Source organism: Euprymna scolopes, chromosome 15, assembly GCF_053919585.1.
Source record: "Euprymna scolopes isolate OS-2025 chromosome 15, ASM5391958v1, whole genome shotgun sequence".
Taxonomy (NCBI): domain Eukaryota; kingdom Metazoa; phylum Mollusca; class Cephalopoda; order Sepiida; family Sepiolidae; genus Euprymna; species Euprymna scolopes.
In genome coordinates, this window is record NC_136496.1 from 125210465 (window position 1) to 125233735 (window position 23271).

The 23271-nt window shown below is 36.3% G+C and overlaps 1 protein-coding gene across 1 annotated transcript in view; it reads right to left on the bottom strand.

Moving 5' to 3' along the window:
- Nucleotides 1-6594: 6594 nt before the first annotated feature.
- Nucleotides 6595-23271, bottom strand: part of LOC145294114 (uncharacterized) — a 252104-nt gene continuing 235427 nt past the window's right edge. The window contains exon 3 of the mRNA XM_080141212.1: nucleotides 6595-8053. The gene's annotated coding sequence lies outside the window, so the exon portion shown is untranslated. The remainder of the gene's footprint in view (nucleotides 8054-23271) is intronic.

Below are 23271 nucleotides of genomic sequence, written 5' to 3' on the forward strand. Positions count from 1 at the left end.
CATTTATACCCTAATATAATCTGGTGACGTATACGGCAGCAGTGGGCAGGTAGAAAACATTTATACCCTAATATAATCTGGTGACGTATACGGCAGCAGTGGGCAGGTAGAAAACATTTATACCCTAATATAATCTGGTGACGTATACGGCAGCAGTGGGCAGGTAGAAAACATTTATACCCTAATATAATCTGGTGACGTATACGGCAGCAGTGGGCAGGTAGAAAACATTTATACCCTAATATAATCTGGTGACGTATACGGCAGCAGTGGGCAGGTAGAAAACATTTATACCCTAATATAATCTGGTGACGTATACGGCAGCAGTGGGCAGGTAGAAAACATTTATACCCTAATATAATCTGGTGATGTATACGGCAGCAGTGGGCAGGTAGAAAACATTTATACCCTAATATAATCTGGTGACGTATACGGCAGCAGTGGGCAGGTAGAAAACATTTATACCCTAATATAATCTGGTGACGTATACGGCAGCAGTGGGCAGGTAGAAAACATTTATACCCTAATATAATCTGGTGACGTATACGGCAGCAGTGGGCAGGTAGAAAACATTTATACCCTAATATAATCTGGTGACGTATACGGCAGCAGTGGGCAGGTAGAAAACATTTATACCCTAATATAATCTGGTGACGTATACGGCAGCAGTGGGCAGGTAGAAAACATTTATACCCTAATATAATCTGGTGACGTATACGGCAGCAGTGGGCAGGTAGAAAACATTTATACCCTAATATAATCTGGTGACGTATACGGCAGCAGTGGGCAGGTAGAAAACATTTATACCCTAATATAATCTGGTGACGTATACGGCAGCAGTGGGCAGGTAGAAAACATTTATACCCTAATATAATCTGGTGACGTATACGGCAGCAGTGGGCAGGTAGAAAACATTTATACCCTAATATAATCTGGTGACGTATACGGCAGCAGTGGGCAGGTAGAAAACATTTATACCCTAATATAATCTGGTGACGTATACGGCAGCAGTGGGCAGGTAGAAAACATTTATACCCTAATATAATCTGGTGACGTATACGGCAGCAGTGGGCAGGTAGAAAACATTTATACCCTAATAAAATCTGGTGACGTATACGGCAGCAGTGGGCAGGTAGAAAACATTTATACCCTAATATAATCTGGTGACGTATACGGCAGCAGTGGGCAGGTAGAAAACATTTATACCCTAATATAATCTGGTGACGTATACGGCAGCAGTGGGCAGGTAGAAAACATTTATACCCTAATATAATCTGGTGACGTATACGGCAGCAGTGGGCAGGTAGAAAACATTTATACCCTAATATAATCTGGTGATGTAAAATTTAAAAGCACGATTCAATTCGGCCGCGTTAAACTGATTAAAGTCGTGCTTTTACCTCAGCCATGTTGCATCTTCTGTTACCAAACCGTCAATTTCCATCGCTTGTTTGCATCACGCCACATCACTTCTATTTTTGTTTCGGGTATGTGCCAAGCTCTAGTAACAGGGTCCTTTCATTTTCCTTCTCAAAACAGACGCGATGTCACCCGTGCGTAACCTATTCCACTAGAAGACTTGTACATTTACACTCACACACAGTCTGAATACTGGAGAGAACTTGAATGACTATTGGAGAGAAGTTGGATGCTTACTAGAACATATTCTCCAGTGTTTAAGGCCTGTCTGTACACAGGTTCTGTCAGGACAATCTGGCACGAGGATACTTTTCCCTGACTAAATATTCAAAATTACATAGTATTCGCACCCCCCCAATCTCGTTGGGACTATCCAACAATGTCTTTTACGAGGAATGGTGCATCTCCCCTACGTGATGTTAGCTCAAGTAACATCATGAAGTTGGATAATCCACCAGACTAGATGAATTCTTTGTCCTGGAATCCACTTTAATAACTCAGTGTTTTAGAGATAAATGGGGAAATTTGCTGGAATATTCAAATATCTATAAATCTCATATAGAGATCAAGAGTAAGCCCTAGGGTAGGACCCCTTGAATTTTGAGAACGTCGACTGAAGTAAAATAAAACAAAGTTTGAATGCTTATCCTGTGGCTGCTTTAAACCTGGATATGCTAGCCGTCGTCACGACCTCTTCAGGCGGGTGGTTCCACGAGGCAGCTTCTACTGAGCTGAAAGCGACGGTGCTGCGCTGCATCTTTTGTGGGGGTTGTGGAGACTGCGACTCCGTGCTGAACTGAATAGCTCTTTGAAAGGTAGATTTTAATCCCCATTATTGTTGTACGTCAATCATATCCATGAACTGGTAGTACCACATTAAACTGACCCCTCTCTCTCTCTCTCTCTCTCTCTCTCTCTCTCTCTCTCTACATATATATATATATATACATATATATATATATATAACTCTACCTACGTATTGAGCACTTTTGAAGTAAATACTTAAAGTTTACGCATAAATCTATACTTTCGTATATTAATTTTATGTGAGTAAATTAAGTAGTTATATATATATATATATATATATATATATATATATATATATATATATATATATATATAGTCTTGGAAGTTTTTAACCTTTAAAACTATATAAAAAAAATTACCATTCGTTAGAAAACTATTTAGTCAGTAAGTCATTCAATCACCTGCAATCACTGCATAAACTTGCTCTCTCGAATTCACTATAGTACCAATAATATATATATATATATATATATATATATATATATATATATATATATATATATTATTGAAATTACTCCAGACAAGGCGTGAAGTCACTTGATGCATGAAGCTAAAAACTACAAGGTCAAAATGTTTCTGTCTACACATTTTTGAAATGCGAGTTTTTATTTTTATTATTCGTAGATATTAAAATATGACGGCGTTCCGAAATATACGTCTTGGTTTAAATCCAAGTAAATACGTTTGACTAAATATAATGTCAATTTACTTTACGTTCTGTTCTTGCCAAGTTGAATGATAAAAAAAAGGGTGAAAAAGCCCAGAGTTCATTAAGCAAGCACGTGTTGTCGTATGAAAAACAATATCAATAACCGAGAACATGTGAACAATTAAACATAGCACATTTGCTTTAGCGCAGAATAAGCAAATTAGACAAGTGTGTTTTGTCATTCAACATTCAATTTCGAAACACTTAGCTAGCACACACACACATACACGCACACACACACACACACGCACGCACGCACACACACACACACATAAAATACGAACACATATTTTCTCTGTTTGTCTGTCTGTCTGTCTTTCTCTCTCTCTCTCTCTCTCTCTCTCTATATATATATATATATATATATATACATACATACATACATATATATATATAGCATTGTACACATAGACACTTATTATATTTTGACTTGTGTACGCATGCACTTTTAATGTTATCTGTTCTAATTTATTGTCGCTATTTTTATATATATATATATATATAATTCTATATTAAATTATAGATATATAATATATATGCACATACATATATGTATATACATACACACACATATATATACACACATGTATGTGTGTGAGTATGTATGTATGGTACAAAAATATACTTGCTAGAAGTAAACAGAAAGAATCTAAGTTCTCCTCCCGTATTATTGAGTTCTGTTAAAGTAAATAATTATATATATATATATATATATATATATATATATATATATATATATATATATATATATATATATAGTAAGTTATAAAATATATGTGGCAATTAAGCTACACAGAATATTCCGCGTTTCATTCTCATGAGAATTCGTCAAGCTTATTTTTATAACTTACTACCTTGCTCTACTTATGTATTGAGCACTGTTGAAGTAAATACTGAAAATTTACGCATAAAATTATATTTTCGTATATTAATTTATGTGATTAAATGAAGTAGTCATATATATATATATATATATATATATATATATATATATATATATATATATATATATATATATGAGAAAACTATAAACAAGAAAAATATATTTATATATATGAATTTATTTTTCATCTTAATAAGGAAAAGCATAAATAGAAAGAAGGGGTTACGAATTCTCTATATACCTAGTTATTTCGAAGCCTAATGTTTCTCATCAGAAAAAAGAGAAAGTAGATAGGTTACGAATATATGGAAATGTTCTGGGTACATTAGGAAAGAAATTGTTAAAATACATGCAACTGAGCTTTTTATATCTTGAGAGATTTTTATTTAAGATATCCTTCAATATCTATTTAATCCTCTTTCTCATATATAAATATATATATATATATATATATATATATATATATATATATATATATATATATATATAACTACTTCATTTAATCACATAAATTAATATACGAAAGTATAATTTTATGCGTAAACTAAGTATTTACTTCAACAGCGCTCAATACATAGGTAGAACTAGGTATCTTAAGCCGGACGAATCCTAATGTGGATGAAATGCGGAATATTCTATGTAGTTTTTTTTTACATAGGCATCACCACATTATCAAGGCCCAGATGCCACTCAAGGATAAGGGTTAAAGAGTGTACAGTAGAAATTGGACAATATAGTAATCATTAGTAATGAAAATTTGGTAAATTTGATAACTTATAATGAACGGCTCATCAAGAACTTATTTACTTTAGACTTGAACACAACCATATTGTAGTCAGCCGGAAAGCAGGAAAACGGAAGACAATTCCACAGGCGTGCAGTTCTAAGAAAGAAGCTTTGTTCATGGAATCTACGTTTAGGTTTAGGCACAGATAAAGAGTGGGGGGAATTATTGATAGTGTTTACAGCTAGACGAGTGTTTCTTGTGAAAGTTTGGCGAGGGGGGACCATAGATTGAAGCTCAGTCGAACACTTTCCATGAAAATAACGATACATCAGAGACAAACTCGCAACATCTCTTCTGTGAGATAGAGGTTGCAAGGAGGAGAAAAGGACATCTCCTACGAGGCTACGAAGTCTATTTTGAACTCTATCAAGGCAGGCCAAGTCCTTTCTAGCAGCTCCTGCCCAGATGTGGCAACAGTATTCCATCCTTGGACGTACCTGGCTCTTATATAGATAGAGAATAGCATCAGCAGTGAGATATTTACCGGATCAATTTAAAAAAAAATCTTCTAAACGCTATTAAAAGTTAAATTCTTCACTAGTTTGCATTTTGGAGACGGAAGTGTTTTTGAGATAAGTGATTTCAATACTAATTCGCACTTTTTATTTTTAGATTCAAATATTAATAACTACATTTCATTTCAGTATTTAATTTATGTATTTCTGTTGTATTAAATGCTAGCTTTTTTTCGCGTCCATAAATGTTTTTATCTACCGAGTTGATTGCAAAAATAGATTACCTAATTGTACTCATTTTTAGTTCGTGAGAGGGGAATCTATCACCATACTTTCCCTTAAACACGTCTGTCGGACTTTTATTAAGTAGCTTAATTGCCATATATATTTTTCTAACTTATTATATATATATATATATATATATATATATATATATATATATATATATATATATATATATATATATAGAGAGAGAGAGAGAGAGAGAGAGAGAGAAAACTTGCACGAACGACTGTATGCGACAGCACATTTAGCGGACGTATCTACACTCATGTTCATACACAAACTTTCTTATGGACTAAACAGTAGCAAACTAATGCGCATACATCTACAATACCTACACCATTCATATGCACTGTCACACGAAAATTCATACGGTACCAGCCGAAACAAACATGGTTACTTAATTTCTTTTTCTCCACGCCATCAATATTAGTGATCTCCGACTACAAAGAACTTCAACATTGTTGGACCACTATTACAAAGTTCTTGAACATTGGTGATCCCCGACTACAAGGATCTTCAACATTGTTGTCCTACAACTACAAAAGTATTCAATATTGATGACCCTCGACTACAGTAATCTTCCAAAATTGGTGACCCCGACTACAAAGATATTACGCATTGGTGATCCTGCAAAATTTTCAATATTGGTGACCCCGAGCCTTAACATTAGTGACTCTCAACTACAAACTTCTTAAACATTGCTGATCTTCGACTGCACATATTTGTGATCTCCGGAACTTAACTTTCCGACTTTATCGATTGTCTTCGTTCTTCTAAACGTTTGTACTTTTTAGAGCACAACGTCAGAAACGGGGTCATCCTGAAGCTTTTTTTTCAGACACCTACACAATTAAACTACTGACTAACACTAGGCTGAGTTTACCGATAACCGATGTAATAAGAACACCTGTTCGTGTGTGAATCGACGAACACCACTTTCCTTGTATTGATAAGAATGACAGATTGGTCACAGTTCGAACTAAACTTTCTTTTGTGTGTTATACTCAAGCAATATAAAATCGTAAGCCGGATTTTTTTTCAGGGTAAATCATAGCTTTAAACATATATGAAAGCCATATAAGATCGTATTATTTGGATTACTTATCTTATATATGCTATACTTATGACTTATTGTTCCCATTTTTGAAATTATTTTCGCAACGTTTCGGTGGATGTAATTTCGACCTTCTTCATGTGCGTCTTGTCGTATTAGGGAATTTATACGTTGAACTCAGTACTCTGTATGGAAGTTCAAATGGACTCATTTATTTAATCAAATAATAAGTAGTCATTGATTCATTCAATGTGTGTCCACACACATACACACATACATACACACATACATACATACATACATACACACATACATACATACATACATACATACATATATATGGATATATGGATATATTGATAAATATTTAATTCATTCAAGTGGTGTCCTGTCTGGTACAGGCATTGAGGGCTATGACGGTCATCTTTCTCCTTTAAGGCATTCATGAATTTAATGTTGCTTATCATTCAGAACCCGATTTAGGCTGTTTCTTGATGTATTGCTGTTTTTTGATGGGTTGTCATACATTTATTTGCATTCGTACAGACAGTAGTTTGCAGTTTCTTTCTGCCAGAGCAGTGCTTACAATTGTAGCCAAAGAAATCTTCTTCGCAGCACAACGATATACGAAACCATGAATAGAATTATTCCGTATTGAATTAGTCACCTGCTTTCCATGACCTCATGTTACCCTGATCGAGGAGAGACTGAAGTGGATTCTCGACCTTGCCGAAAAGTCTCCCACAGACTAGGGGAGGGAAGGAGGCGCTTTGTATCTCCTTTGAGAGTAGTGCTTCCCGCCGCCCTATACGGTGCCAAGTATTTCCAAAATAGTCACCCAACTGATACTGACCAGACTCATCGTTGCCTAACTTCGGTGAACTGGCGAGAACCGGTGTGTCAACGGGATTAAGCCATATGTAAATAGTAATATATCCAAAAGCAAAAATAAATTTGTTTAAAGCTCCTTAAATTTGTACTAGAATGGGCACAACGATAAAAGTGCTAAGTGTAATCAGTTCTAAGTGGCAGTATTTTAGAGGTTGAAAGTTCAATTTTCAGTGCGAGTGATAGTGATAATACAATTACGAATTGCTTAAGACTTATTAGTCATTGCTAACAGAACGAGAACAAGTTACCCCTGTGATTTACGTAAAGGATTCGGTTGGAAATTCCGTGCAGATTCCTGGATTCAAGACGACGTACTTGAAAAAGATGGAGACTGTAATCTGAATGAAACAAATGATTAATTCTCATCTAAAAGTTTCCGACACACAGGTGCGTTTAAGATACCCTGTCATCTACCATTCGTGATGGTGGTGATTGAGGAAGGATTTTTTTTCCAGTGAAATAGTTTACTTTTCGACTGTCTATAGAATGATGAGATAAAGCTGAACAAGAAAAATGATGGTTCCGTAAAGGCGGCTGGCAAATGAAAAACAAGAAAATCATTTCCTCTTTAATCAAAATAAAATAGGGTGTTGTAATGTGCAGAAATTGAAACACATTTTTGTTGTTGTTGATAGATTTAGCAAGTGTTGGTCTTCCAATATTGTTGGCATCATTTCAGTGCATCCAAGGATCTTCAACGCAATGGAATACAATCATGTTCCGTCTGTTGTGTCTTTAAAGCTGTTCTCTCTCGCAAGTTAACCTGTTTAAACAAAAAGAAAAAAAAACATTAGAAAATAAATTTGATAAAATAATACAGAGTAAACCCCACTCAAAAAATACTATGCATAAAATGCTTAATATATTCATAACCCTTTCTGTAGTCCAAATATATTTGGTAGAGTCCATGTTCAGTCCATGTTTAATGTAGCCATCAAGTTTTACTCATGAATATCCAATAACGTTTGTTTAATAATCATTCTATGATATGAACGGCATTATAATGATCATCAGTAATCAGTAGGATACGCGGTTCTGGATTGTTTTCATACTTACGCACCATAAACCCCAGATTTGAATTACCTAAAAACAAATGGCTATCGAAACAATCTCCAGACTATTCCTGAACTGAAGAAAGCCGTCACAACTAAACTAAGCTAGGAGTCATCGAGAATTTTGCACATCGTAATCAAATGTTAGCGTTGGGCTTGTAGACGACTATATTGTAGTTTGCAGGGAAACGTGGCGATGTGTTCTAATGGGTGAAAGTTCAAGGAAAGCACTTCTATTCATGACAGTTCTATTTGATTTTTGGGTACTCTTGCAGTATTTGACCCGGATCCTCGAAATCTTTCGTCAATCATGGCTAGGGCTCGATCGGCAATCGCTGGATTAAGCCGGGCATTGTTCAAATGTTGAAATGCTAAATCGTACCAAACCGAAACGCCAAAACACTCTTTCCAATAATAAACAAATATATTCTACCGAGAACCAAAGGCAACAACGAATCACGTCGAAATGATGTGGAAGGAAATAAAACAGGGCAACAAGAAAGAATGTGAAACCAAACGAGAGCTTCTACGTACATACCTAATTGAATTTATGTGGAGAAAATGTCATTAGTTGACAAAATCATTATGTACTTTTTCATAGCAGTTTACGGTTTTCATGAAAATCATTCATCTTTTTTCTAATAGAATAAACAACTTTTGTTGACAAAAAAGCAAATGAACAACAAAAGAACTTTTAATGCAAATTTTCTTTAAAAAACCCAAAAACAAACTATAATAACAATTTACAGTTTAAAAATTATCTTTTCTTGAAAAAAGCTTTTGTTAAATAAAAAAAAATTAATAAACAATACAAAATACAAATTTTCTTGGACTCCCACCCAAAAAATAAAAAACAAAAAAACAAAAAACGAACAAAAAAACAAAAACAAAACAAACTATACTAACAATTTACAGTTTAAAAAATATCTTTTCTCCAAAAAAACTTTTGTTGAATAAAATAAAAATTTAATATATATTCAGTAAATGTACGTAGGTTTTAGTTATGTTTTATTTATTGTATTTTCTTTTTTTCCGGGTTTATTTGCTTTGAAATTCATTTGCGTCTGTTACTTCGCTTGGTTTAATCCGGTGATTGACGGAAAATCCCGAAGATCGGGGTCAAATACTGCAAGAGTACCGATTGTAGGTACACCAAAAAAATGAACATTCTTTGTAGTGCATAATAATAAGATGAACTCTTGCTATATATATTTTGTGGGAAAGAGTCATAGATTGGCGCTTAGTCGAACACCTTTCGTGGAAATAGTAGCTAAAAACTAGCAACATCTACAATATAAGAATGTAGCTTCAGGGATCAAGATGCTAATGAGGTTTATAATTTGCATTATTTGGACTACAAAATTTTGTTGACATTAAACAACGACATTTGATCGTCGCTTGGGCAATGCCGGTTTTTCTATACGTGTTCAAATACAAGCATACGCCAATGAAAATTAAGTAACAACTCCAAAACAAAAAAATGCAAAATAAGATTGTCTCCGTGATGAAATTGTCTTCATTGAGTATGCGTACACCTATGTCTGCAAATGGTGTGTGCAAATACAGAAAAGAGGTTTACATAATATGTAAAACTAGTTTGTGAGGAGCGCATACGCGCTGTTAGTTATGAAATTGTGTCCATTAGAGATCATACTTAAGAAGTGTCTTACATACTTGAATAGTGAGTTGTGATCGCGCACGTGTTGCGTGGAGCATCTATAAAGGCCAGACCCAGATGAAAAGGAGAGAGAGAGAGAGAGAGAGAGAGAGAGAGAGAGAGAGAGAGAGAGAGAGAGAGAGAGAGAGCAAGGAAATCTGGTGTGGGGGGGTCTTTTGAGGCCAGTTCCGAAAGACAGAGAGAGCGACGGTCTGTGATCCTCTTTGTGGGAAAGAGTCATCGATTGGCGCTTAGTCGAACACCTTTCGTGGAAATAGTAGCTAAAAATTAGCAACATCTACAATATAAGAATGTAGCTGTAGGGATCAAGATTCTAATGAGGTTTATAATTTGCATTATTTGGACTACAAAATTAGAATAGTATTTGTAGACAACGACATCGCGGATCGTTGCGTTTCCTAAGATCACAAAAACGGAAGATAACCTAAGGCTGACGCCCTTTAGTGGTGTTTACGTGAATGTATTGAGAATGCTACAGGTATCGCATCCCTCAGATTGAGGATATTTTTGAAATCTATTTTTATGTAGTTAATTAAAAATGTAGATTGTAAAATGTGAGTTTTTTGTGATTTTTCTAATGAAGTCGGCTTTAGTTTGCCATATTTTTTGATGACTGCAAGTTGTCATTGCTTCTTGTCCGCAATTTCACACAGATGAGCACAAGTGGTTCTGCACGGTGATGTATATTGTCCAAGCCAATTCCAGAAGAAAGAGGTCCTGGCTATGACCTTAAACTATATCCGATGGGGAGGCCCCAGTTTTCGGGCTTTTGGGAGTGTGAAGCCACCCTTTATTGCCATTGCTCCCAGGTCCACTCTGACACGGAGTGGTAGTACCCGTTAGGATCCCAACTATGGGTTAAATAGAAACCGACTTAAAAAAACAAAAACAAATATATTCTATTAAAAAAAACTGTTCTTCAAAATCATTGAATTCGGCATTAATTAACCTGAAAAAGGTTGATAGGCCGTAAAACAAAAACAACCAACGAACCAACCAACCAACCAACCAACCAACCAACCAACCAACCAACCAACCAGAAGAAAGAGTCCCTTTTATAATGCAGATCGTTACACCCCGTCTGACTACGAAAATGGAAAATAACCCCGATCGAATGCTCTCTAGTAATTTATGTGCAAATATTTTGAGAAAAAGACATAATACTACAAACTTGAAGACGGCTATGCTTCAGTATACAGGGAACCAGTCTCGTGATAATGTGTTCGAAAAGATAAAAGGTTCCAGGAAAGAAACTCTATTCATGGGATACTGTTTGATTTTAGGTTATCATGAGTCGTATCTTCCGCTTGGTGCGGATTGCGAAGCCACGCGACTTATTTTTCGCCATTCCTTCCGATCCAGGGCAAGTTGGTTAATGGACGCCCAATTGTTGAGAGATGTCCAACGAAAAACATTTTCTCTCCATCTTCTCCTTGGTTTTCCTCTGCCTCTTTTGTCTTCTAACGTATCCTCAAAGCATAACTTTGACAGGCCAGTGGTTGATCGTTTGAGATGGTTTTACTTTTGATTTTATCAAATAGAGGGGGTAGGGAATTAGTTTGACGGTGGTTGGGTTATTTTTTCGATCAGGCGATGTCCTGTAATGAAACGCATTACGCGATTTCGAAACACCTCAATGCAATTGGCTTATTGTTTTGTCCGTGTGATACAATCAGTCTTATATAAAACTAATGGGAGGGCATAAATTAAACAAACTTTTAGTTATCGGCACATAGACGTAAAAAGAAAAAAAAAATATTTGCAGTGGTTGTAGTAAAACGATTTCTTGCTATGAATATTTTACATGGATGTACGTACAAAATTGCAATCAAGTTGAAGTAATGGTTGCAATTATTTATTTATTTTTTTTAGCTGCCGGAATCGTTGCTATTTGGAAACGAAAGAATTAAACGAAGAATTCAGCGATAATAAAACATATTATTTATGGGGATGTTAAACTGGAAAGACATTCTGAAAAGGTTACACTGTAAGAATTTTATTTAGGGAATACAGCAAATCTTCTTGGGAATTCTCATTGAAATCCATACATTTTTTCTCAACGATTGAAACACGATAACAAAACACAAACAAAAAAAAAAAACGACAAGCAGTTACTCGAGCAAATAATGAAAGACAACATGAAACGTGTATGGTTGGATGATTTGTAAAATAAAAAAAAAACAACAAAACCTTTTTACAAAATAACAAGCAAAAACAACAAAATTAAAATTAATATATATATATATATATATATATATATATATATATATATATATATATATATAGTCTTGGAAATTTTTAACCATTAAAACTATATAAAAAAAGTTTTTAACCTTTAAAACTATATAAAAAAAACTTATTTAATTCATATATATATATATATATATATATAAGTTTTTTATATAGTTTTAATAATAAGTTTTTTATATAGTTTTAAAACTATATAAAAAACTTATTTAATTCATATATATATATATATATATATATATATATATATGAATTAAATAAGTTTTTTAAAACTATATAAAAAACTTATTTAATTCATATATATATATATATTTATATATATGAATTAAATAAGTTTTTTATATAGTTTTAAAGGTCAAAAACTTCCAAGACTTCCAATATATATATATATATATATATATATATATATACACACATATATATATATATATATATATATATATATATATATATATATATATATATATATACATAGAGAGAGGGAGAGAGAGAGAGAGAGATAGAGAGAGAGCTGCTTTTGTCTCGGCGTTGCCCGGGAAAGGAGATTAACTTAACAGATGTTGTGGCTAAAATTTGCATCGAACTTTAGAACCGAAACAGATTTTTGCAAGAATATATATATATATATATATATATATATATATATATATATATATATATAGAGAGAGAGAGAGAGAGAGAGAGAGAGAGAGAGGGGGAGAGAGAGAAAGAGAGAGAGCTGCTTTTGTCTCGGCGTCGCCCGGGAAATGAAAATTAACTGAATAGATGTTGTTGCTAAAATTTTCGTCGAACGTGTGTTCTTCCCCATAACCCACTCATAACCCACTTTAGAACAGAAAAGTTTTGTACAGTATTGTTTTAAGGATTTAAAGTTAAAAAAAAAAACACACAATTAAAGAAGCCATCTGAGTATTGTGCAATGCTAGTTTGCAACATGTTCGGAATAAATGTAATAATTTTTAAATGGCAATAAAATTATACTTTCACAAAACACGCTTGAAGGAATGCCGGAAGTAATCAGAGGAAACATTTAGGGCAGCTTTCGGTTACTTTTCTATTGACACTTAAGTGACCAGGGAAACCTGATATTATTTTATATAAATACCCTTTGTATTCATCCATGCATTTAAATACCTTTTATTTTTTAATACATTTACATAACTTTGTAACTTGTAATACATTTAAATATCTTTTGTATTTTTATGTAGTAAAATACCCTTTGTAATTTATAATACATTTAAATACCCTTTGTAATTTATAATATATTTAAATACCTTTTGTAATTTATAATACATTTAAACACTCTTTGAATTGTTTAATGCATTTAAATTCGCTTCATGTTTTTAGTGCATTTAAATACCATTTTTCTATTTGTAATACATTTTAATACCCTTTTAATGCCGTGTAAGCTTGTGCTGGCTAACGTTTACATCAGTGATAAAGCTTCATTTAAAGGCCTTAAAATCTTTTTAACTTTATTAAAATGTGAAACCGCTATCTCTACTATTATATAAAAGGAATTTTGTTTGTGTGTCTGTGAGTTCGTTCCCTATGGACTCGAAAACGGCTTAGCCAATCATTTGAGGCCCCTAGCGCGGTTCTGCGACTTTTAGTTTCAGAAGAGATAGACTTTGAAAAAATGGAGACAGACAGACAGACAGAGAGACAGACATAATGAGTTTTATAAATTAGATGAGGGAGGTGACGTTTAACGACACGCACTAACGACCTTGGTGTTCCTGTTTCATATCCAGTTCGTTCTGAAAACATCACTTTCACTTAAGATGTTGGCAACCGTATGTAGTAAGTACGCGATGTCTTTGTAGAAAGAATTCTGACTAGGTAAATATCGGGGAAACCAATGCCAGCAATATAATTTTCGGATTCATACGATGATGATGATGAGGATGACGATGATGATGTGAATAAAGATAAAAAAACAGTTTTTAATTTTTGAAAATGAAATTTTAAATCGGCAAAATCTTTTGCATTGTGATATTAAGAATTATCTATTTATGTGCAAATAAAATTCAAATCTAAAAAAGCAACTTCAACGCAATAACGGACAATACCGGATCAGTTTAAAATGCAAAAAATTAAAGGTTGTGATTGTGCAATATTGTTCTCACTAAGGATTATGCAGATGAAAGAATATTAGTTAACATAAAATAACGTTTGAACTAAAAAAAGTGTATAATAAATTAAAAATTAATTACATTAAACACATTGGCAATCATGCAATATATTTAACAACGAAAAAATCGAAAACAAAAAATATACAAAAATAACTTTTACCAAATTCATTCAAGCTTAATTTTCTACCTAACTACATAACTGTAAAGTGTGGAACCTGAGTGTGAGCTTTATTATTTCTGAATATGTTACCGTTACTTTAACTTAGCCAGATCTGAGTCAATCAAAGATGGCGGTCGATTTTGGTTGGATATGGTTGATAATTCAAGTTTTAAAATAGTAAAAAGGCTTATCGTATCACTACCATTGACCATAAGATGCCAGTCGGACTTAGGGTAAGTAGTAAAATAGATAATTTAAAAAGAAACTATTTTAAATAATAAAACTTGTGGTCCGATTTAAGGAGTCACAATTATAAGGTGAAAGCATCTGGGAGTTCAAAGCGAACGGTTAAACTACGAGTGTACTCTATTTATGTGCGTATGTGCACAAAAACGTGGCACAAGGCTGAAAGGGGGCTGGAGGTTAATATGGACCTAACTAACATATTAACTAAGACAAAACACACGGGTGGGGGATAAGGATAAAACTAAAAAGGGCATGCACACTCTAGCTAAGTTAAAATTAGGAAAAATACCTAACACTAACCTACTCTATTGTAAACGGTCGGATATAGTGTCAATATTCGTTGGGGATACTCAAAATTCTCTGCACACGTTACGTCTAAATACCACTCGAGATCAGCTCCATTCACTCGTCGAAAATTTCACCCAACTTTCGTTGAAATTTGCCGGAAAGATTTTCACCTTCTCCAGACTTAAAGCGGTGTTTGAAAATGAGGAAAAACTGGGGAGCAGTGAAAGTCTCATCTCCGTAAACCCTCTTCTGTCGTGTCAACCAAATCACGCCTCTCATAACCGCTAGCAAGCAAAGAAAAACGTAACGTTCTTATTTCTTCGTGATCGGTGCCCAGTTGTGACACGGGGAAACCGGATTTAGTACAAAAAAAGTCCGTTCAGCCTTCAACTAACTCACACAATGGTCGAACGATAGCGCAGTGGAAAAAAGCCTGATCGAGGCATTCCTCCCAGTCTCCGCATCGAACACAACTATGTGTCTTTACCAAGCCCGCTGTAAAAAGATTTTGCTGGCCAAGAGGGCATTACAAATTACCAGCCAAGTGAGCGATGCCTCGTAATTATCGAAACAGCTCAACGCGGGCGCTCGAGACCATATCGAGTGAGGCTCTTCGTTTGTAAAACCGATCCCCTCAATCTTTTCGTCTCGAACTGATCCCCTCACCATAACCCTATATAATGCTTTACAGGACAACAGAGAGGTGTCAGAGAGGCTTTCTTTTACTCGTAGAAGGAGCCTCAAGGACTGTCGACACTCGCGATAAAAGGAGCATTCGTTTTGGAGCAAACTGTGTGCGTATCCCTCAGATGAGTGCACAATTTTCAAAGCCAGAAAGGCTTTCTTAGTGTCTTTCCAGAAGCCTCAGTTTCCCCCCACAAAGTGTAATCATTCAGTCCAAGTATATCAGCCTAAATGCGTGCCGACAAATCTCGATACTATGCATACCGAGACCGCTTTCAGACGGCTATGTTTTGCTTTCCGCACCTTAAGAACGCGGAAAGAGCGTGCACCAGCTCAACTCATGAAGTCTCCGGGAAGAGAAGCACTGATAGACGGAAGAAGGGGTAAATGTGCGAATTACAGACCTCAGCTCGACCCTTCAATGTAAAATTTCCCAATGACCACAAATGCGATGTGGCCTGGACCGCTTCTAATACTTCCGACCAATTTTCTCCAACTGAAGGCCAGGGCCAAACAAGACGCCGAGTATCTTGCAAGACCAGTCAAAATGCCTCCGAAGGGGTATCCCCTTCCAGATACGAATGCCATCTGTTCATACCGTCTTATTTCTATATCGACGACTCTAGTCTCAGCACTGCTCATTACAAGCACGGTCACGTCGTCGTATACTTTAGCGGGGTAAAGCCACCAGATAAAATAATCCCGCGAGGACCGGATTCACCCTAAGCTTGTGCAGGAAAGGATCTAATGCAAGCTCAAAGAGCATCGGTGAAATGGATAAATTGAAGGGCCTTTATCTCACACAATTCACATCCGCCATAGCACCGGGGTTTGCATACAAGTGGTGAATCATAGAGCGAAACTGAGGACCCCATCAATCCGAGGAAAGAACAGCCTTTAGGCTTTGATCTAAATTGATCAGCGCGGCTCCTGTGTCGACTTTTTCCATGATCAAGCGTAGCATGTGCAAGTTATCTTGAATCATCCGGCCCTTTACAGAACAAGTCTGTTCGGGGCTTATTAGCCGATGCAAGGCAAGTTTCAAACGATTTGCTAAGATCTTGGCAAAAATCTTGAACTCTGTGTTTAATATCGTTAAGGGTCGGAAATTACTTATTCAATTCCCACCATTTTTGTCTTTGCGTAGCAATTTAATGGTCCCCCTGGTAAAATACTGAGGTAACCAGAAGTTAAAAAATACGGTCACTAACGGGACAAAACTTGGCGACAGCCTCAAATATAATTCGTAAGGGACACCATCGATTCCTGGAGTTCTGTCCAGCCCGATCTGTTTCAGGGACTTCTTCCTTTTTTACATAAACTTCGCACTTAGCTGTTTCGGTCACCTTGAGCCGAGAAAAGTAGGCTAAACAGGTGTCGAACTGCTCAATAGCCAGACAGAGCTCCCTGGTGAAAAGACCCTGAAAATGAGAGCGAAAACCTTTCAAGATCCCATTGTTTGTGGTCACGGTTCGTCCGTCTGTCAATGTGACACTAGCGATGTGTCAATCAGTAAATAGTCGACGCTCTTTTTAACTTAGCTCTAAGTAGGTATCCCTGGTCCTCCCTGTTATCCAAAAGAGTCAAGTTTATCCTTAACTATAGTATAACTACTACTATCCCCCTCTTCCACCTCCCATTCTAATATAGATTCTAGTGTCGCTTTCGCTGGTCTAGAAATAAAATTGAGACGGCGACTATAATCCTCACCACTTATTCTCAATTATAGTTCCCTAAAGTTAGTAAAAGCTGTCTTGGAAGTCCTTTAAGTCAAACAAAGACGGGAAGAACTTACAGTACCCAGACATCCTATATTTAACACTATCTAAGTTTACCCGAACCCGGACAAGCCTGTGATCCGAATAAACTATATTGAGGAAACTTGTACAATCTAAAAGCCCTAGGTCAACTCTTCTAAGAACCGATCAATGTAACTTGAGAATTGCACCAGATCGGAGCCGCATCTATCCGCCCAAGTCCATACTATGTCCCCGAATTTTTCGTATCGAAAGTTAGATCAAACTTGTCGATAAAGTCTTAAAATGGTTTAACATCCTGGTTCTGATTTGTAGCCCTTAAGGAATTTCCCCCACGATCGGCATCCAGGGCCGCGTTCCAGTCTCCCGCTAAAACTATCTAACAGGACGAATTCATGGAGAGCTCGATCCGCTGAACAAAGAAAACCAGCTCGGTATGGTTATTGGACGCATAAACCCCAATAAATCGTAATGCCAAATCATTTACTGTAACATCCAGTGCGCACAGTCTTCCTTTAGGATCTGCAAATCCTGGGACACACGATGCATTAAATGTACGCTTAACTAGCCAGGAGACGCCCCTCGAGTGGGCATCAAAATGTGCTGAATAGAGCTGAAAGTCTTCAAGCAGCATACTCTGATAATCACTAGGAATAAAGGGGGTCTCCTGCAAACAAGGTCGCATGCAATTAGAAGTCTACTAGAGGCGTCCCTCAAGCCGCAAGGAGTCAATCAGCTAATCGCAAGATCAGTGAGGTAAATTAGAGGCGAGAATCCTGAACGAACCAGACACTGACAGCTGTCTCATGGAACCATGAGTCATCTTATTAGTGATGTTCCCATCCGGGGACAGACCACCGATGTCTAACGGAAAGGTTAGTTTAATGGCCCTATATAGCGATGGGTGTATTTTAATAGCGACCCGGCCAACACATGATTTATTTTTTGATTCGGAAATTTGCGCGTCGTTTAAAAAAGCGAGGTGAGGAAAAACATCAAACACACTGTTCGCTTCCTTCATCAGAGTCCAAGGTCTATTTGCTTCTTATCTCGGTCTTACAACTATTAGTAGCCTTTTAAGCTTTTGGAAATCTTCCAGGTTGGAAATCTTTTTTTTTTATTTAGACTTTTGAAAGCGAGGCGGTAATTATATATATATATATATATATGCATATATATATATTTGTCTGTGTGTGTGTGTGTGTGTGTGTGTGTGTGTGTGTGTGTGTGTGTGTGTGTGTGTGTGCTTTCACAATTGTCTCCCTTTTCGGCGTGATTTAACAAACAGATTTTCCTGTGTAAAAAGATGTTGTTTTCTTTTTTCTAGCTTCTACTTCAGTAGAGGGTCTTCTTTGTCTTTTTTGTTTGAAGGAGTAGTGGGTACAAGGGTTGTGTGGGAGGGGGGCATGTCTGTTTTCATAAGAGAAAGGGTGGGGTCTTTTGAGGTGTATTGTATGGGGTACAAAAGGGGGAAGGTTTAGGAGTTTTAATTTTCTTGGAAGGGGAACCTACGGAAGTCAATTTTCTTTCTCTATTTAGGAGTGAAGAATTTACAAGAGGTGGCACTTTAGCAGGGGAGCATTTTTCTTTGGGGAGGGAATCGGGGTTTTCGGGAAAAAGAGACACTGGAAAAGGGGTTGATTTTTAAATTTTTTTTATTCTATTAATCTGTTTTCGTCCAGCAATTTTTAACACTTTAGCAATTCTTTAAACTTATCCCTCCCCCCATGGGTCTTTGCCAGTCCTAATCTCAAGTCTTTCTTCTTTAGTGAGGGTTTGAACATATGACTTGCGAGGGGATTTTTTAGTGGTTTCTTCCAACCTGCATTAGTCGTTTCTTGTTTATCTTAAACATCATCCGATGGCACACAGCTGGAAATCGCCATGGCCGGCGGTAAGCGGGAGAATAAAAAGGACTGCTTCACTCAACGAGATGTCGGTGGAGAAAGAATAAAGTAACAACAACTTTAACAAAAAATAACAACAATATAACAATAATAACAATAATAACAATAATATAACAATAATAACAATAGTAAAACAATAATATAACAATAATAACAATAGTATAACAATAATATAACAATAATATAACAATAATAACAATAATATAACAATAATAACAATAATATTTTTTTTTTACAAGGTGGTCACCACTTATCAAGGCCCGGAAGCCACTCAGGGTTAAGGGTTATTGTAAGTACACTACGTTAGTGTGGAGATTTAATCAAGTGTCTACTTAAGGGGGCGGTTCATCAGGAATTTGTTTACGTTGGATTTGAAGACATCCAAGTTGTAGTCAGGAGGGAAGCAGGCAGACGGAACAGAGGAAAATACCCATAAATATTTTTTTTAATTAATGCAGAATTCTTATTTATTATAAACAGAAATTCCATAGATATTAAACATAATGTTAAATTCCTTTAAAAAATAAAAAATGAAGTAAAATATTTAAAACATCAATAAAGTTACAACTCGACTCCGGCTCCGATGTTTCTATAATAAACCTGAATACGTGGAAAAAGTTGGGAAAACCGGCCATGATGAAAACTAGTAAAGCAGCCCGGACGGTAACTGGTGGTGGTATAAAATTTGAAGGAGAAGTTGTCCTCCCGATAAAATTGAAAGGGATTTCGAAGAAATTAAAAATATTCGTACTAAAAAATAGTGAAAATCTGTTTGGAATAGATTTAATTGAGAAATTCGGACTATGGGATAAGCCAATCAATACATTCTGTAAAAAATTAGAATGTTCTTCTCCAACAACAGTAAATATAAAAGACGATTTAAAATAATTATTTCCTGAGGCATTCACGACTAACTTAGGTCGCTGCAATAAATTCAAGGCCTCGTTTGAACTTAAAGAAAACGCCAGCCCAATTTTTAGAAAAAAGCGAAATGTTCCGTTCGCTGGGTTGGAAAAGATTGATAAAGAATTAAATAGATTGGAACAGACGGGAATTCTATCAAAAATAGAACACAGCGAGTGGGCAGCCCCCGCCGTATACGTAAAGAAAAAGAATGACGAAGTTAGAGTGTGCGCAGACTTTTCGACCGGGGTCAACTCCCTATTAAAAGATCACCATTACCCCATACCAAGCCCAGAGGAAATATTCACGAAGTTGAATGGGGGGTAATATCTTCTTCAAGATAGACTTGAGCAACGCGTATTTGCAAATACCGGTCGAGGAGAATTGCTCAAAAATACTATGCATCAATACGCATAAGGGATTATACAAATACAATTGGCATCAAAGTAGCGCCTGCCATCTTTCAGCAAGCGATGGACACCACGCTAAGTGGTATTGAGTGCGCATGTGCATACCTGGACGACATTGTTGTCAGGAGCAAATCCCTAGAAGAACATAAGGAACATTTTAAACAAGTATTTACTCGAATACAAGAATTCGGCTTTAAAGTAAAAGAAAGTAAATGTGACTTTTGTATGAGCGAGATTAAGTATCTTGGACACATAATAAACAAACATGGACGACGTCCAGACCCAGACAGATCTGCGACAATAAAAAATATGCCAGCACCCGATAATGTAACAACCTTGCAGAGTTTCTTAGGACTCGCAAATTATTACCAATCTTTTATTGAAGGAATGCATAACTTGCAAGCCCCCTTAAATAATCTGCTTAAAAAGGATACACCGTGGAACTGGACGCAAGAATGTCAAACCGCTTTTGACAAAATAAAGAGCGCACTAACATCCGAATTATTCTTAACGCACTTTGACACAAACTTAAAAATAGTCGTCGCTAGTGACGCTAGCTCCTACGGCTTAGGAGCATGCATTCAACATATTATGCCGGATGGGTCTAGAAAACCAATAGCGCACGCTTCGAGAACGCTGATACCAGCCGAAAGGGCATATTCACAAATCGAAAAAGAAGCGTTGAGCATAATCTTTGCCGTGACTAAATTTCACCGATATTTATATGGTAGACAATTCATACTTGAAACCGACCATAAACCGTTAGTCACGATCTATGGATCAAAAAAAGGATTGCCGGTATACACCGCAAATAGATTGCTGCGCTGGGGTACAATACTACTTAATTACGATTTCCAGCTACAACATCTAGCATCAAAAAAGATTTGCCATGCGGATGGACTGTCAAGACTGATACCACAGAAACACAATCTGGAAGAATCAGTCATTGCAGCAATTCGGACAAATGTTGAAGTAAAAAATATGGTAGCAAACATTATTAAGGAACTATCCGTAACTTTGTCGGACATTAAAAGGGAAGCCGAGAAAGACGAATATATAAAGGACATAAAAGAGAAAATTATAACGGACACAAAGGTGCAGGAAGTTTTCTCCATATGTGACGATGTGTTACTGTACAGCGAGAGAGTGGTAATACCCAAAACATTGCAGAATAGGATGTTAAGAGATTTCCACACAGGACATCCGGGGATAAATCGAATGAAGTCGTTAATGAGAAGCTACGTGTACTGGCGTAACATGGACACTGACATAGCGACAACAATTGATAAATGTAAAGGATGCCAGTTAGCGGCAAAATCTCCACCTATAGTACACAAACCTTGGCCGAAAACCGACCAACCATGGTCGAGAATCCACATGGACTTCGCTGGTCTAGTAGGTGAAAACTATTATTTAATTGTAGTGGATAGTTTCACAAAATGGCCGGAGGTAATGCGTTGCAGGAATCACACAACGAACAACTCAATATGGTTCCTACACGAGTTGTTTGCAAGATTCGGTGTACCAGACACACTGGTCACTGACAACGGAACGCAGTTCACATCCGCAGAGTTTAAGGAATTTTGCGACACGTTCCGAGTGAAGCACATCACGACTCCGTCGTATCATCCAAGGTCGAATGGCCTCGCGGAAAGGTTCGTGGACACGCTAAAACGAGCGTTAAAGAAATCCATTGGAACACCAACAGAAAAAGCTTTGCAACAATTCTTGCAAGTATATAGGATTACACCACATCCTAGTACACCATCAAACATATCACCAGCTGATCTAATGTTTGCCAGAAAGGTAAAATCAGCGTTTGACAAACTATTGTCAAGGCAGGCAATTATCCGAAACACTACACACACGAGAAGAAAGAAATATAACTCGGGAGATCCAGTATATTTTAAGTGCTACAGAAATAACACATCTTACTGGGAATGTGGAGTAGTGGATAAACGCATTGGTGATTGTACATACATGATTAAAGGTCCACAGAATATACATAAAAGGCACCTAAATCAGATAAAAAACGTCATATCCAAGATGATGATGATACGACAACAGTCGAAGAGGAGGACACCATAGATATCATATACGAATCTTTTAATTTGGAACCGCCTCAAAATGCACCTGAACCCCGAAGATCAGGTAGGAAAAGAAAAGTGAATGAACCATTAATGGTAAACCCAAAAAGAAAAATATATTGAAATCTGTGTGACTTCAAATCTTGGGAGGGGGTGTTGTGGTGGCAACCACTTATTTGCATATGCGAATAACATAACACTATAAATGGCAAGCCTAGGTTGGCCTTGGTGTGTCTTACTCAAATGCCACCAGAAGTGACGCCGAAGAGCGTACATGTCCTCCCACCAAGACTCTCTGACTCGACACCGTCATTTGTACATATTGTAAATATACCTTTTCTTTAATACATTTATTATTGCGTTATCTTGTTGTTTGCGTTTTCATTGTATTTCCTTACTAATTATTGTTCAACCTTGCAACCACAAC